At 37.7% G+C, this 18,976-nt stretch overlaps 1 pseudogene; it reads right to left on the reverse strand.

Moving 5' to 3' along the window:
• Window positions 1-12,835: 12,835 nt before the first annotated feature.
• Window positions 12,836-13,746, reverse strand: LOC113881213 (annotated as a pseudogene).
• Window positions 13,747-18,976: the final 5,230 nt, after the last annotated feature.

Consider the following 18,976-nt stretch of genomic DNA (forward strand, 5'->3'; position numbering starts at 1 on the left):
CAATGCCATTCTCCCAAATCTTCCCACCCTCTCCCTCTCCCACAGAGTCCATAAGACTGTTCTATACATCAGTGTCTCTTTTGCTGTCTCGTACACAGGGTTATTGTTATCATCTTTCTAAATTCCATATATATGTGTTAGTATACTGTATTGGTGTTTTTCCTTCTGGCTTACTTCACTCTGTATAATAGGCTCCAGTTTCATCCACCTCATTAGAACTGATTCAAATGAATTCTTTTTAATGGCTGAGTAATACTGCATTGTGTATATGTACCACAGCTTTCTTATCCATTCATCTGCTGATGGACATCTAGGTTGCTTCCACATCTTGGCTATTATAAACAGTGCTGCGATGAACATTGGGGTACACGTGTCTCTTTCCCTTCTGGTTTCCTCAGTGTGTATGCCCAGCAGTGGGATTGCTGGATCATAAGGCAGTTCTGTTTCCAGCTTTTTAAGGAATCTCCACACTGTTCTCCATAGTGGCTGTACTAGTTTGCATTCCCACCAACAGTGTAAGAGGGTTCCCTTTTCTCCACACCCTCTCCAACATTTATTATTTGTAGACGTTTGGATCGCAGCCATTCTGACTGGCGTGAAATGGTACTTCATTGTGGTTTTGATTTGCATTTCTCTGATAATGAGTGATGTTGAGCATCTTTTCATGTGTTTGTTAGCCATCTGTATGTCTTCTTTGGAGAAATGTCTATTTAGTTCTTTGGCCCATTTTTTGATTGGGTCATTTATTTTTCTGGAGTTGAGCTGGAGGAGTTGCTTGTATATTTTTGAGATTAGTTGTTTGTCAGTTGCTTCATTTACTATTATTTTCTCCCATTCTGAAGGCTGTCTTTTCACCTTGCTTATAGTTTCCTTTGTTGTGCAGAAGCTTTTAAGTTTAATTAGGTCTCATTTGTTTATTTTTGCTTTTATTTCCGATATTTTGGGAGGTGGGTCATAGAGGATCTTGCTGTGATGTATGTCAGAGAGTGTTTTGCCTATGTTCTCCTCTAGGAGTTTTATAGTTTCTGGTCTTATGTTTAGATCTTTAATCCATTTTGAGTTTATTTTTGTGTATGGTGTTAGAAAGTGTTCTAGTTTCATTCTTTTACAAGTGGTTGATCAGTTTTCCCAGCACCACTTGTTAAAGAGATTGTCTTTAATCCATTGTATATTCTTGCCTCCTTTGTCAAAGATAAGGTGTCCACATGTGTGTGGATTTATCTCTGGGCTTTCTATTTTGTTCCATTAATCAATATTTCTGTCTTTGTGCCAGTACCATACTGTCTTGATAACTGTGGCTTTGTAGTAGAGCCTGCCCCAGAGAGACATTATCTGTTGAATGTGTTTTTTAACAAATTTTAATTCTTCTTTCTTTTTTTTCTTTTGTTAGTTGTCTAGGACTATTAGGGTCAGGAGGTCCCTCTAAAATTTTAAATAAATTTTGTAATGCATAGGTGGGAATGCCAATAGATGACTGAAGCCAATTAATATCTCTTATCAATTTTTGAAAATCGTTTAATGTGTGTAGAGAATGCACAGAGATTTGAGTTTTTTGAGGTTTTATCTTAGAGTCTTCCATAACATGTCCTAGGTAATTAAAGGGTGCTTTCAATTGAATTTTATCTGGCACAACAAGTAGGCCATGATTTTGAAGAGTGGTGGTGACTTTGTCATATAACTGTTGCAAACAAAGTTCAGATTCCATGGAAAGGAGTATGTCATCCATATAATGAATTATGAAGGCAGTAGGATATTTATCTCTACTGGGTTGTAATAAAACATATATGAGATATTGGCAAATGGTCGGAGAGTTCATCATCCCCTGAGGTAAAACCTTCCATTGAAATATTTTAAGAGGAGCCATGTGATTTATAGAGGGAACTGAAAAATCAAAACGTTTTCTATCTTTAGGATGCAAAGGTATAGTAAAAAAGCAGTCTTGTAAATCAATAATAATTACAGGCCATCCTTTTGGCACCGTGGAAGGAGAGGGCAATCCAGGTTGTAAGGGCCCCATAGGAATCATAGTATTATTAACATTTCTTTAATCTATCAACATTCGCCATTTTCCTGATTTCTTTTTTTATTACAAAAACGGGAAAATTCCATGGGGAAAATGAAGGTTCTATATGAACTTTTTGTAATTGTTCATTAACCAATTGTGTAAGAGTTGCCAATTTTTCTTTAGTTAGGGGCCATTGAGGTGTCCATATTGGGGTATCAGATTCCCAATCAAGGGGCAGCAGTGTTAACTCAATGGCCCCCATTAAAAAGGTTCATTTAAAGAAATTATGGCTTTTGTTTGTTCAAGAAAATTCCATCCCCATAAATTGATAGGGATATTAGTAATATATGGTTTAAGATAAGCTACAATTTGATTAGGGCCAAACACTTGTAAATAGGATGCATTGACAAAAGTTTGTGTGACATCAGTTTTACTTATTCCTAATAGTCTAGAAGGAGCCATAACCTTACCCCAATCAAGGGGCCATTCTGCAGCTCTAATGATTGAAATGTTAGTTCCAGTATCTAACATGTTTGTGAAATTCTTTTCTTGTATGCGTAAAGTAAGCATGGGTTTCTGATGTTCCTTTAATAAGGTGGATAGTGCAGCAGTAAGGTTGGTACTGCCAAAGCCTCCCTGCCTAGCTTTATCAGATGCCTTCATTGGTTTAACATATGGCCAAAGTAATAATTGTGCAAAATGTTCCCCTTTTTGTAAGTATACATTTCCCATTTTCACAACATTTATCATAATTTCTGCTTCATAATCTTCATCCGTAACTCGAGTCAATACCATTAAACCTCTCATTGTGCAGCTACTACGTCCCAAAATCAGTCCCACTGTCCTGGGTGGAGTTTGGTCATAATATCCAGTGGGAATTTTTGGGGGGTTGTATAATTCTATTAGTTCCATATCATAAGGACTAGATATATCAATGCAAGCACTCTTAGATGTAGCTGCTTGTAGCATCATAACATTAGGTCCTCCTTTTGTAGCAGGGCTAGAGGATGGCCCCTTTATTAGTTTCCCTGTTGTTTTTGTTGTGCATCAGGGTTCAAGGTGTTTCCATCCTTATCAAATTTAGAATGACATTCATTCAGCCAGTGGAACCCCTTTTTACATCTTGGACATATTCTTGGGGGTTTCTTCTTATAGAAGTAGTATTATTTTTTCTGGCCTGTGTTGGCATGCAGCATTGTTTTTTCATATGGCAGGGCTTCCCACAATTAAAACATTTGGTATTAGCAGCTTTTTGTACATTAAAGGTTTCTAATGTTGCCAATTTTGTTCTATGGGACATAGATCCAGTGTCCTTACATGCTTTCAAATATTCCATAAGAGAGCCAGTCTCTCGAATTGGTCTGAGCATGGATTGACATTCCTCATTAGCATTTTCAAAAGCAAGTTGTTTTAAAATAAAATTTTGTAAAGTCATATCCTTAATAGATTTCTCAATTGCATCCTTTAATTTTCCTATAAATTGAGAATATTCCTTTTCATGTCTTTGAATAATCTTAACAAATGAACCATCAGAGTTAGTGCTATCAACCTTTGCTTATGCCCTGCAGGCAGTTTCTTTAATGAAATGTAACATCTGAGGGGTAATATTAGCTAATTGTGCAATCATATCAGCCATGACTCTTGTTCTGGTGAGTATATCATAGGTTAAATTGGCAGGGTTACAGTTACCATGAGATTGCTGGTCTATCATCAGCTGTCGGGCCTCATCATTAATCCACATTTGCCATTGCAGTAATTGTTGAGGATTTAAAATCATCTTTGCTACTTGAAAAAAATCATATGGCATCCAATGGCCAGCCCATCCTTCGAGAAATTCTATACAGTAAGGAGAAGTAGGTCCATACAGAGTTCATGCTTTCCTAAAGCTAGACAACATGCTAAAATCTAGATTAGCCCAAGTATTTTGGTCTTGGGCAGGTTGATTAAATTGCAATGGGAAAGTGAAAGTGCAAGCAGGCATCTCCCGAGGAGGAGTGAAATGATTAGTACGAGCAAAGTTAGCAATTGCTGTTACAGGAGGAGCAGAAGGAAAAACCTTAGATTTGGGCTGTCCGTTGAATGAAATGACCTCCGTTCTAAGTGGCTTCAGTTTTGACATATCCTGTATATATGTGTCTCTAAGTTGTTTTTCTAAGGATTGTGTCTGATTGAGCATAACATTCTTATATTTCAAAGCACCTTGCATATCTTGTTCCTTAAGCTCATATTCATGTAAAGATCGAATAGTTTTTACTTCCAAATCAATGTTATGCCCTTCAATTTGTTCTATGATAGCCCATATGAGTGACCATGTAACCCTTGCCGATATGCTTGCAAAACATTATTTTTAACCCTTTTCTATATGTCTAGATTGAGTGTCCCCTCTTCTGGGAATCATGAATTGTTCCAGTAAAATATGATAGCAGTTATTCAACTGATCTCTTGAAACATTAATACCATTTTGTTTCAGAAAGTGATGCATTATGAAAAGGAATCTTACTGCTATGTTGTCCCATCCTGCTTACCTCTTTCTGCAGGGCTCTCAGCTTTGTTCAGTCTTCCTTCAAGTCCCTGTTTGTGGCGCCACTTGTTGGAGATATGTCTCTGGGACTTGGAAACGGCGAACCTGAAAGAACAACACTTGGACAGTGTCTGCAAGGACTGACAAGTTTATTTCTGCAGTCAAGCCTTTTTATAGGAGCAAGGAACAAAGAGCTTAGAGCATACAGCCAGCAGAATATGTACAAGGCTAGGATATAATCAGTAAAAGATACTTCAAGGAACAGCGCATTCTTAACAACCCATGTATTTATCCATGACCCATTTTCTCAAGCAATATCTTTAATGTTTAATTGTTAAATCTAGGCCCCGAGCATAAGCAAAGGCAGGAAATGTTCTTCAGCAATCAGTACAATGTCTGGGTACTTCTGGCCCTTCGCCATTTTCTCATGGACTTTCTCCTTCAAGGCTATTTAGCACTGTGCCTCCCAACAGCACTAGAGGTAAAGAACCCTCCTGCCAATGCAGGAGATCTAACAGATGAAAGTTCTGTCCCGGGGTTGAGAAGTTCCCCTGGAGGAGGGCATGGCAACCCACACCAGTATCTTGCCTGGAGAATCCCATGGACTCAAGAGTCTGATGGGCTACCATCCATAGAGTCACAAAGAGTTGGACATGACTGAAGTGACTGAGCATGTACACATGCATGGTATCTACTATTTGACACACATTAACATAGAAAAATGAATGTATTTTGATAATTGGTAATGTTTCAGATATCCCCATTTCTATTTTTTCTTTTTTTTTTTTTAATTTCAGAATAGCCTCTTAAAGGATGCAAATTTCCTGACATTACATATAAATTACAATAGGATATTGTCACTCAATAGTTCAAGTTTACACAATTCAAAGTTCTGCTTAAGGGTTTAAAATCTGAGGTGGTTTGTCTCCACAACCTGAAGTAAAAGATATTGTACTTTGAACAGTACCACATGGCTATGTTAAATTATGAGACTCTAACATCCATAAGAATAATGTTCTTGAGTATTTGATGTTTTATAGTTTCTAGATTCATCTCCATTGTATCACTATTTCAAAATGTGTTTATTTATTTATTTATTTGTGTGTGTGTGTGTGTGTGTGTGTGTGTGTGTGCTGTCATTCTGCTAACTTTATTCTTTATACACAGTTTGGGTAAAGTAAGAACCAAACAAGGCTTCCACTGGCCCCCATCCTCACTCCACTTTTGAGGCTTTAAAAAGTGACTGATAGTTGATACTAGTAATGATTTCCAAGATTGCAGAATTTCCATAGTAGAACAAAGCTGTGCATTTGGTTTCTGAAAGAAAATAAGAGACCCTATTAAGAGGGAACTGCAGGAGAAATATGGTGAGTGGAAGGGGCCGGGGGGTCTGTTGTCCTAGTTCACACCAACCTAGGAGGGTTCCCCCACCTGCAACACGAAGCAGCCTGTAACTCCCACAGTCACAATGTACTTAAAATGTGTTTATACATTATTCAATGAAATTTGACTACTATAAACAGTTTTTGTTGCTTAGTCACTCAGTAGTGTCCAACTCAGTTGTGTCAAACTCTTTGCAGCCCCTGCCCTGTAAGATAGACAGATAAGATAACCCACTTTATCTGTCCATGGAATTTTCCAGTCAAGAATACTGGAGTGGGTTGCCATTTCCAACTCCAGGGGAACTTCCCAACCCCGGGATCAAACCTGGGTCTTTTAGGACTCCTGAATTGGCAGGGTGTTTGTGGAAAATGTATTTATTACCCTACTTCTGTGAACATAGAACTTATCTTAAAAAATAAAATATTTAATAACCAATAATCCAATATGATTTATTTGCTGATGTAGAGCAGAGAAGGCAATGGCACCCCACTCCAGTACTCTTGCATGGAAAATGAGACTTCACTTTCACTTTTCACTTTCATGTCTGGAGAAGGAATTGGCAACCCACTCCCCACCTGGAGAATCCCAGGCATGGGGGAGCCTGGGGGGCTGCTATCTACGGGGTTGCACAGAATCGGACACGACTGAAGTGAATTAGCAGTGGCAGCAGCAGCTGATGTGGAGACTTCTACATGCAAATGCCCAGTATTTCTCTAGGGTATAATTCTTGGGGTCATGAACTATACTGAGGCTGATTCTTTAGATCAGCCTCACTTAGAGATGCCTTGGCACTCTAGTCCCTGACTTTCACTCAGGAATCAGGGAAGGAAAAGTGCATTCCCTGAGGTAAATGGTGAGCTCTGGTCACTACCTCCTTCCAACCTGGTCTCGGTCTCCATGGCTGACACAGTGTTTTAATTACTCAGAATACTTGGTGCCAAAGCCAGATCCACACTAACAGGCACTTTAATTTATTCTCCAGTGAAAATTTCTTTGAGCAACCAGTGGTTTCTTGGCAGGACCTACAGTGCTGAATCCTACCATGGAGGTACTGAAAATGGCTCCTACTAGCAGGCCTCTATTTCCCCAACATAGTAAAAGATTCTCTGAAGACACTGTGTCAGCCACTGTGAATGGTGTCTGTCTCCAGGCCCTGCCCAGTTAATAGAAACTAAGACCTCTTGCCTTTCCCTCACAGGCCAACTCCCTGCTTTTACCTGGAATGTCTTCCTAAGATCACTCTTCTCCCCATTCCTGTCACTCAGAGCATGGGCACAGCACCATCTTCACATTCAAGGCTTTGTGTCCCTTTCAAGTTTTCATTTTTATGTATCAATACATGGCATCTAATAATACCTTTTTAACGTGCAGCCAATTGTTTCCCAAATTTGAGTATCTTGCAAAAGACATTTAAATAAGGATGATCTGAAGTTCAGCTTCAGCCTTGGTCTTCATCTGAAATCAGTTATTAGTTTGGACTTCAGGATTTGCGAGTTGAATATCTACACCACTGTCATCCTCTGTCTTTCAGGAATATGACTGCACTGGTTACTGCCATCTATTGATACAATCTCCATAATGGTGCTATAACAAATCAGTCACAAGACATAGATTTACTTTTAACATATACATATTTGCTCTCAAATATTGGTGAACATTTTAGGTGTGACATGGCTTCCTAGTGGCCCAGTAGTAAAGAATCTGCCAGCCAGTGCAGGAGGCACAACAGATGTGGGTTCAATCCCTGGGTTGGGAAGATCCCCTGAAGCAGGAAATGGCAACTTGCTTCAGTATTATTGCCTGAAAAATTCCATGGACAGAGGATCCTGGCAGTCTACAGTCCCTGGGGTTGCAAAGAGTCAGAAACAACTGAGCAAATGAGCACTGAGCTCTGGGCACTGGAGAAAATACACCCTTATTGGTTTCATTTTTTCCACTTTGGCTTTCTTTTTGATATGATACATTAAGGAGACAGACATTCTTATAATATCAGTAATTATAATATTAACATCTTTTCTGAAATGTGAAAACAGACATGACAGCCACAGCTACAACTGACAGTAAATCACCTCAAGAACAAATACAAATAAGATCACAAAACAAAATGAAATCGATCAATATTTTCCTTCCCTCACTTCTTTCAACCTAACACCTCAGTGATAAAGAATGGAATTTTATTCTCTTCTTGCCTAAAACTCTTTAATAACATTATCTGATAGGACTTGCATTGTTCCATAATATTTAACTGGGCATATGTACACACACACACATAAAATCCCTTAAAGCATATAAAATTTATCCTTAAGAAATACTTTTACTTTTTGTTTGACTTGGACATTTTTATAAAATGATAGCCAATGGAAGGAGTCTTGGTGAATTTCTTCAATGAGACTTTTTTTTATTTTTACCAGAATAGGGCAAGAAGACGAAAGAGAAGAAAGAAAAAAAAAGATGCACAATGATTCAGGCTAAAAATGTACAGTCTTTGTAGGGAAGGAAAATAAGCTCTTCATGGAACCACATTGAGAATGGTGGATGTTCTAGGTTCTACCTCTGATACCCAAGTTTTTTTGTTTTTTTTTTTTCTGAATGATCTCTCTGCATTGTTTCACACCAGGACATTCTACAACAGAAATTGGCCTAAGGTTCCCAGCTACTGGAAGATGACTGAAGAACCAACAAATGCCAATATTTCTATTCCTGATGAGTAGTGTCAGAGAAGGATAGTAACACACCTGAGTATGTAGGGAGGTCACTGTAGTATCAGTGGTGCCTGATAAAGCTAACTCATCATGGGTGATCATCTGAATCAGCTCTGTGGAAACATTTTAGGGACCTAGGCTTCACTTGTGGCTCAGCTAGTTAAGAATCCACCTGCAATGCAGGAGACCCTGGTTTGATTCCTGGGTTGGGAAGATTCTCTGGAGAAGGGCTAGGCTACCTACTCCAGTATTCTTGGGCTTCCCTAATGGCTCAGCTGGTAAAGAATCTGCCTGCAATAACCTGAGTTGGGAAGATCACCTGGATTTGATTGGGAAGATCCAATCCCTGGGTTGGGAAGATCACCTGGAAAAGGGAACAGTTACCCACTCCATAACTGACCTGGAGAATTCTATGGATTCTATAGTCCATGGGGTCCCAAAGAATCAGACATGACTGAGCAACTTTCACTTTCAGGCTTCTAGGAACATGTGATTAGAGTCCCCTCCTCCATTTACTTGGAGAAGTAAATGGCAACCCACTCCAGTATTCTTGCCTAGACAACTCCATGGACAGAGGAGCCTGGTGGGCTGCTTTCCATGGGGTTGTACAGAGTTGGACAGAACTGAAGCAACTTAGCATGCACTGGAGAGGGAAATGGCAACCCACTCCAGTATTCTTGCCTAGAGAATCTCAGGGAGAGAGGAGCCTGATGGGCTGCCGTCTGTGGGTTTGCACAGAGTCTGACATGACTGAAGCAAGTTAGCAGCAGCAGCAGCAGCCTCTATTTAGGTCATAGAAATCCATAATGAAAACCTTGCTATCATATTGGAGTGGACTTTGATTAGATCCGGAGCCTTCATCTGGGACTTCCCTTGTGGCTCAGATGGTAAAGAATCTTTAATTGGCTTGTTACTAAAGAGTTGACAATACACTCTTTTAACCTGGGAATTTGTCACATATGCAAACAAATAAGCTAAGCCAATGCTATGATAGATGCTTAAAGACCACCAATTCCAAGGACAACATTTTAAGCAGATAAGGGAACAAGCTACATAAGCATTTCCCTGCACAGATTAGGGCAACCTGGCTAGCGATTATTTCTTTAGCTGTCAATTCAGTTCAGTTCAGTCGCTCAGTTGTGTCCGACTCTTTGCGACCCCATGAATTGCAGCACATCAGGCCTCCCTGTCTATCACCAATTCCCAGAGTTCACTTAGACTCATGTCCATCGAGTCCATGATGCCATCCAGCCATCTCATCCTCTGTCATCCCCTTCTCCTCCTGCCCCCAATCTCTCCCAGCATCAGAGTCTTTTCCAATGAGTCAACTCTTTGCATGAGGTGGCCAAAGTACTGCAGTTTCAGCTTTAGCATCATTCCTTCCAAAGAACACCCAGGGCTTAATCTCTTTTAGAATGAACTGGTTGGATCTCCTTGCAGTCCAAGGGACTCTCAAGAGTCTTCTCAAACACCACAGTTCAAAAGCCTCAATTCTTTGGCGCTCAGCTTTCTTCACAGTCCAACTCTCACATCCATTCATGACCACTGGAAAAACCATAGCCTTGACTAGATGGACCTTTGTTGGCAAAGTAATGTCTCTGCTTTTGAATATGCTATCTAGGTTGGTCATAACTTTCCTTCCAAGGAGTAAGTGTCTTTTAATTTCATGGCTGCCATCACCATCTGTTGTGATTTTGGAGCCCCAAAAAATAAAGTCTGACACTGTTTCCCCATCTATTTCCCATGAAGTGATGGGACCAGATGCCATGATCTTTGTTTTCTGAATGTTGAGCTTTAAGCCAAATTTATCACTTTCCTCTTTCACTTTCATCAAGAGGCTTTTTAGTTCCTCTTCACTGCCATTAATTCGGCCCTTATGCTGTCTTCCCACAGGGTGGTGCTCAAGTTGAATAGTATTTTAAAACCAACTTTCAAATTTCACCTAGGAATATGTTGTTGTTCAGTCCTTAAGTTGTGTCCGACTCTTTGCGACCCCATGGCTTGTACCACGGACAGTATGAAAAGGCAAAAAGGAATTTGCAACTCAGCTTTATTTACGTATAACTGGTACACAAAAACTACACTTAATTAATATTTACAATTTGATTAATTGGGGCATATTATGTGAATCAAGGTAATAAAGACATCCATCACATTCAAGAGGAGAAAAAAAAATTTTCTCTTTTGAGGAAAAATAAATATAAAGGAATTCGTAGATTGACCTGTCTTCAGGAAATGTTAATTGTTGTGTGGATTTTTAACTAAGTTGTGCTTTATCCCATGAGTGTGGTTTAGGACTACACTAAGCGGTCTCACTTTTTTTTTTTTTTCCCACATACTGTGAAGCATTGAAACGTGCCCCTTGCAGTGGAAGCATGGAGTCTTAACCACTGGAGTGCCAGGGAAGTCCCTAGCTAGTCTCAGTTTAAAAACCTGAAGTGGATCTCAAGTGAGCCTTCTATGCTGCAATTCCAGCATCCATCTATCCTCTCAATGTTCTAAAGTGGATAAAAGTCTCTTAGGGCAAGTAGTGATGAAGGGCTAGAGTTATATTTTCACCTTTCCCTTTATCTTTAAAATCCCAATACCTTCTTTTCTTTCTTCAGTCCCAACCAATGACTTGACTTTCTACTTAAGAGAATACCTGAAACAATTAGAAAAGTATTTCTACAAACTCACATCACTGATTCTTCCCACCCTCAACATCCATGCCCACTTAATCAGCCTCCCTGTCCATTATAGAATTCTATCTGCTGTAAATTATCAGCTCTACCATCCCAGGGCTTCCCTGGTGGCTTAATGGTAAAGAATCTGCCTGCCTATGCAGGAGACAGGGATTTCATCCCTGGATTGGGAAAAGCCCCTGAAAAAGAAAATGGCAACCCACTCCAGTATTCTTGCCTTGGAAATCCCAAGGACAGAAGGAGCCTGACGGACTAAAGTCCATAGTGTCACAAAAAAGTCAGACATGACTTAGCAGCTAAACAATAGTAACCACTGTTCTAAGCCAACATGTCCACGTGTACCAGACAAATCCAATTTCCTCCTTCTACATAAGAGCAATGATCTGATAATTGCTCCCTTACCCCCTTTTGCTCTCTTCAGAATCATTCCCATCATCATGAAATATGCTGTTGTTTCCTTCATCCTAAAATACCACTTTTTGAACACCAATTTGTTGCCAGAAACTTATTCCAGTAATTTCTTCCCCTTCATAGCAAAAATATGTTGGAAAAAGTTTTCATTCTTGACATATTTTATTCTGTGTTTCCAAGTTGGGAGTCTCACTTCTGTGGACCTCTTCTCTTTTTAGCTCTGTTTCGTATGCCAGTTGTTTCCTCTTTTGTATGTATGGTCTCATCAATGACATGCTGGGTTTTAAAATATAATTCTTACAATTTTATAAAATTATCACTGATTTATCAAATATTTGGGAACTGTCTAAAGATTTAAATTACAAAAACATTAATAAGTATGTAAAATTAAATAATATAAAATAATGGTTAACATGAACAAAAATATTAAAATTATATAAATTATAAAAATATAGAAAAATTATGGATCAATACAGAAAGTATTTTTGTTATAAATAGAATAGTCTAGTTTGAATGTAAAGTTAGTTATTTCCTTGTACACTGCAAGCAAAGGAAAGGCCCATTTTTAAGGGTGTTTCAAGAGGGAGACAAGCATAAAATAGGAACTTAACTATTTGCTATTTATGCTCCTTGGAGAGAATAAGTTTCTGGGAATGACTTGATGGACTGACTCTTGAGCCAAAAAAGATATGATACAAAGTAGTGCCAGCACTGGTTTAACAACAAAATAGATGACAGAAATCAAGGACAGAGTATAAAATTTGAAGAAGAAACATGAAAAATAAAAACAAACAAAAAATAGTGTTCAAAATAAGAAAATAAAGCTACAGAAAAAACAGAATCTGGTTCTCGAGCCTCAAAGGAATATCAAAGCAGATGGCAGAAGTGAGGAATGCTCTTATGCTCCCACAATTGTGATTGCACTTCATGTTGTCTCTCCATGAGACATTGGTTATAATAATACAGATCTGTGCTCTATAGATTCTGCTTATTCTTGCACAGGTCCCACTGGAAGAGAACTATGTTGTCTACACTGGGATGAGAACATTTTGCCTTTCCTATCAATCCAGTTTTATTTATACTGTGGCAGAATTAGCAATTGGCATCTTCTGCACTTTGCCATCTTGAGTCAGAGTTTGTTGCACCATAGCCTTCTCATGGCCTGTTTGACTTCTGCATTCCTCAGAGTGTAAATCAGGAGGTTGAGCAAAGGTGCCCTAATAGTGTAAAACACAGCCACCATCTTGTCCACTGGAAATGCAGTTACAGGCTGAGTGTATGTGTATATACATGGTACAAAGAATAACACAATAACAATAATTTGAGAGGTGCAAGTAGATAGGGCTTTCTTTCTTCCTTCTGCACTATGATTACTCAGAGAACATAAGATGAAAACATAGGAGACTGGCAGCAGTATGAAACTCACCATGCATATAGCCCCACTGTTAAACACTATGAGTAGACTGATGACATAAGTATCAATGCAGGCAAGTTTCAACAATGGTTTCATATCACAGAAATAGTGATCAATAGCATTGGGGCCACAGAAGGGTAATGTCAAAACCAAGAGAATCTGTGCTGAAGAATGAAGGCCTCCACCCAGTCCAGTTTTACCAGTGTGCCACAGACACACTGGGTCATGATGGCTGTGTACTGCAGGGGCTTGCAAATGGCCACATAGCGATCAATGGACATGAGGACAAGCACCCAGATCTCCATGCACCCAACGAAGTGAAATGCAAAGATCTGGGTCATGTACTCATTGTAGGAGATGACTTTCTTCTAAGACACAGAATCTGCAATCAACCTAGGGGCAGTGGTTGTGGCAAAATAGGCATCAGCAAAGGATAAGTAGAAAAGGAAGAAGCACATTGGGCTCCCAAGTGTCTGCCTATTTCGTATGGTCATCACAATTAGGAAGTTTGCCAACAGAGTTGCAAGGTATAGAAGCAAGAAGATCACAAATACTACTTTGTCCTTTAGTAGATTCTGTGCTAACCCAAGCAGAATGAACTTGTTCACACTGTTGTTCACCTCCATAGTTATGGTGAATGTAAAACAGGCATAGCTGAGAAGCGGTTCATCCGCAAAGAAGTGGGGGAAATGGTGACTTGGCAAAAAAAAATGTATTTGGACTTGAAATTATAACTTTTAGAGTTATAATTCCATCAAAACATATAACTCACTATTTCTCAAAGTTTTCATGCATTGAAATAAATTATGAAATAATGTTTTTTACACTGGTTTTCATGCTTTAACCAGTTCTTTCTATAGGGAATAAGATTTGTGCAAGAGAACCCTCAATGACTGTGCTTTTTGCCAAAGTCTGAGAGTTAATGACTTTGTTGTATGATATTGATCAGGTCACTTTAATGTCTTGATGTCTTTTCTTCAAATGACAATTAGAAGTTCCAATAGATATAGTGTATATGATATATATGCTCATATAATATATATACATATCAACTACTGAATTTATATATTAAATATATATATAATAATTATATATATATAATTTTATATTCTATATAATTTTATAATAACACTTTTGGGGGTTCTTTCTTGAAGAAACACATTTCTTGATTTGGAAACCAGGTTGCACCCATTATTTCTGATCTCTTCAAAATCATGTTTGCATTAAGCTTTACGAAAAAACTGTTTTTCCAACTTTTAGGCTAGTTGCAATTATACTATTAGGGCACATGAGATATTTGTGTAAATCATTGAAACTGACATTTTGAGAAAAATTTACTATATGTTTGAAATAATCCATTACCCATGCTATTAAGAAATGTATCAAATTAATCTTCACACCCTATGGATCCAATCTGAAGTGCCATTTCTTATATTTCTAAAACTCATATAATGCCCTGTCCCATATCTGATTCTCCTACTACTGTTTTCCAGAGGTTTGTACTCTTCCAATTTTTATCTAAGACAAAATTTTTAAATGTATTTCAGGATTTAAACCTATAAATATCTCCCATTGTTCTACTTTATTCTTTTTATAAGCATGCTGCTGCTGCTAAGTCGCTTCAGTCGTGTCCGACTCTGTGCGACCCCCCTAGGCGGCAACCCACCAGGCTCCGCCGTCTCTGGGATTCTCCAGGCAAGAACACTGGAGTGGGCTGCCATTTCCTTCTCCAATGCATGAAAGTGAAAAGTGAAAAGTGAAAGTGAAGTCGCTCAGTCGTGCCCAACTTTTAGCGACCCCATGGACTGCAGCCTACCAGGTTCCTCCATCCATGGGATTTTCCAGGATAGAGTACTGGAGTGAGGTGCCATTGCCTTCTCGGTTATAAGCATACACATATATAAATTTTCAATCATCTTATAATATTTTTATACTTTCTAATTTTCATTTTTGATTACTAAAAGCCTTTCACATTTTTTAAAGAGTATCCATACTGTAATTATTAATTTAGCAACCATAAATTAATGTATCAAAATCTCATAATATAAATTCTATCACATATCTTGACTAAAGTTGTTTACAAATTTTCATCCTAATGAACAACTTTTGAATAAACTCTTCTTATACAACTTTTGGTTATTTTAATAATTTCATCAAAATGTGTCCCAGAGATTACTGACATAAATATGCATATTTCATAATTATTAACAACTACTAAATAATCTTCCAATTTGGTTACTTCAATATACTTTAGAAAAAACTAGAATGAATATATTTGCATAATAAAATCTCCAAAGTTTATGGTAGATTACAGACTGTGAAAAGTACTCTTAAAAATTCATAATTAACCAATTTCACTCACTGGATGAAAATGTTAGTTCCTTACATATTCTGTGAGTGTTTTCAGGATCGTGTGTGTATTTATATAGTTAAATATTTCTTCTTATGCACCAATTGTATTTTTCCATTATTTCTATATTTATAACAATAGGCCATGAATTTCTAATAAAAACCTAACATGGGGCACTCATATTTACTTGATTATCTGAACTAAAATTATTTGTATTTTGGTTAGCAACAGTGCATAATATTGTGTATATATTTGCTTATATTTTATCCATTTTTGAATTATGTAAATCTTTTGTCAATAAAATTTTAATACCTTTAAGTTATGAGCTATTTTCAATTTTATGCACTAAAATTTACTCTTCTTTCCATTTTATTCTGTTACTTAAATTTGAGAGATTTCACCTTTATTCTTTCTTATAATATTTCTGTGCTTTTTCACTTTAATGTCAAATGACCTTTTGGTTTGCTTTAATATGACTTTTGAGACACTTTTTCTCTTTCTACTTAATTATCAATCCTTCAATGCATCAATAACAGCATCAACTCAGTCATCAAACATGTACGAAGAAGCTACTGATATCTAAAGTCAGCTGATAGGGAATGGAAAGATGTCCTCTACCTCTTCACAACCAAGCTGGAGAAGTAACATTCCTCTACATAAGATCATTAATTACATAAAATTACACACAATTCTATGTGATAATACAAATTAATTTTAATGCCAAAGTAGAAAGATCCCTGGAGAATAAATTGATTGCACTGTTCAAATATGAGAAAGAAATGGAGCTATGGCTTTCACTATGTTAAGCTGAGGTTTCCAACAAGAGTCTCTGAAACCCAAGTATTCAACAAGCTTATACTGGGTTTCCTTGAATAATAAATATTTTCATATCAATAAGTCAAATTGTCCACTTACCTCTAATAAATTTACACATCTAAATAAAACTTTAGGCTTCCTTGTAGTTTAGCTAAAATAATATTAGAAAGAAATGTTATAATTACTATAATCTCAAAATGGCTTCTCTGATTGTTTAGTTGGTAATAATCTACCTGCAATGCAGGAGACCCTGGTTTGATTCCTGTGTCAGAAGATTCACTGGAGAAGGGACAGGCTACCCACTCCAGTACTCCTGGGCTTCCCTTGTGGCTCAGCTGGTAAAGAATCTGCCCACAATGCAGGAGACCTGAATTAGATCCCTGGGTTTGGAAGAACCCCTGGAGAAGGGAAAGGCTACCTACTGCAGTATTCTGCCCTGGAAAGTTCCATGGATTGTATAGTACATGGGGTCTCAAAGAGCTGAACATGACTCAGCAACTTTCACTCACTCCAAATTACAGTTTCAGTAATCTCTGATGAATATTTAAAAGGAGAATAAGTTCATGATTATTCAATTTCAGTGCATTAGGTTTCCAAAAAAAAAAAAAAAAAAAAAGGCAGTGGGCCCTTTGCTGTGAGAAGAGGAGCAGTTTGGAGAGAATGATTAAATATTATTAGAAGAACAGCATGCATTGCTTTAGGAAAAATATATCTTTTCTCCATAAAGACTGCACTCTCATTAAATCAGAAAGCTGTAAAAGACAATCAGTGGGCAGATAATAGACCACTGTGAAAACCAGTGCATCTAATTGTATTTTGTTTCACTTTAAGTAAGCAAAGAAACTATTTGGGGACATATAGACTTAATCTATGTATTAGGTTGGATCAATACCCCCTCAGAACTTTATGACAGAATTCAGTCTGTATTTCCAATCCCTGGATCATCCCACCACTTCACCAAATTGTTGTAAAGAGGCTAAGGACAATTTTCCATGCTCTATCTGTTGACTCTGGATAATGAATAGTCTCTTAGTACATATCTGATGACTGACTTGTTGGTATCTCTGATGCCATGAAGGCTTGGTGATAATCAGAAAGAGGAAAAGTATCTGAAAACTCATATTTAAGTAAATTAATAGGTCATTCAACACTAATATGAAAAAGCACAGAAATACTATAAGAAAGAATAAAGATGGTATCTCCCAAATTGAAGTAATAGAATGATACTAATAATACTAGTGGTAGAGGAAACTATTTTTGCTTCCTTCATCCTTAGATTTTTACTTTCACCTGTTGAAATTTTAACCAATTAAATAATATTTGGGGCCAAAAGTCTGTAATTTTTTTTTCCTCCAGGTAAATAGACATGTGCCTATATCTTCTCTGCTCCTATATTACTATGTGGGTTTCCATACACATATGATTGAATAAATCAATACCGGATTAAATATTTTTATTATCTAATCTTATCATTCAAACAAGCTTTCCCTTGTATTATTTCATCTGACTTCCATAATTTTTTGCAAGGCAACTGTGGCCATTTATTTGTCCTTTTCTAGTTACAAAGTTTGACCTGTAATGCAGAGTATTCTAACTAAGGCAGTTAGGGTATAACTAGACAAGGGTGTACCTAGATAGCCTAGCACTCACCCACATTTCATATAAAATATCAAATCCCAGTCATCACTGGGAAAAAGAAATTCTGAGCCATCAGAGAAGGATGTCAAATTGATATCTTTAATTTCTGTCCTCACTCCAAAATCAAGTTAATTAAACTGCATATTGAGGCTAATATCAAAGCAGAAAACTAAATAAACCTAAATCGATTATAGAGAAGAGGAGGAAAAAAGCAGACTAATGAAGTTAGAGCAGGAGAGAGGAGAGTGAGTGAGCAGAGAAACAATAGTCAGGGATAGGATACAGAAAGACAGAGTGGGAAGGTGAGCAAAAATATTAGAGAGGGTAGTTTGAGCCAAAATTTCATCACAGTTCAGCTTCTTTCTTCCTGGCTGACCACACAGTCACTTTCCTCTAAACCAAAAAGGGAGTCTGATTATGAGCAAAGGGTTTTCGGGGGGCTTGAAAATTCAACTGTGTAGAAAGCACAGTTCTATTTTATATTGCATCCTAGAAACATCAGCAATGACCTACACTTTCAACAAGAAGATTCCCCAAGACAGAAATTTCTACCAAGTTGGCCTCAATCCAGTTCATTGTACCCTCTGTGAGCAGAGATGCATTTAAGGGTAGTACAGGCATGCGCCAACTCCAAGGAAAGCCTAGGAACCCTAGATCAACATAACCCTTCATTGGTGTGAACACTCCCCAGGACCTCCATCATCCGTTAGAAGACACTCTGACTAAAGATTCTAAGAGCTCGGTCTTTAGGAGGCAATTAGAAGAAAATATTTCAGAAAGAATGAAAAAACTTACCTCTTATGAGCAAACAGATGATTTCCAATAAAATATACTTTGCACATCTTCAACTTTAATGTATTTAAAAGTTAAATTATATGAAACCTGAAAAAAACACACAAACTATGCTTCATTAAGATTTATCTTGGGGTTTATCACAAGAGGTCATGGGATGTAAGGAGTTTATGGAGAAAGGGAACTCTGCATGTGGCGATAATTCACAAGCTCCTCCTCAGAAGCACTTGTTTAGACAGAACAAGTTCTCTTTTTGAAGC

This window comes from Bos indicus x Bos taurus, chromosome 23, assembly GCF_003369695.1.
Source record: "Bos indicus x Bos taurus breed Angus x Brahman F1 hybrid chromosome 23, Bos_hybrid_MaternalHap_v2.0, whole genome shotgun sequence".
Taxonomy (NCBI): Eukaryota; Metazoa; Chordata; class Mammalia; order Artiodactyla; family Bovidae; genus Bos; species Bos indicus x Bos taurus.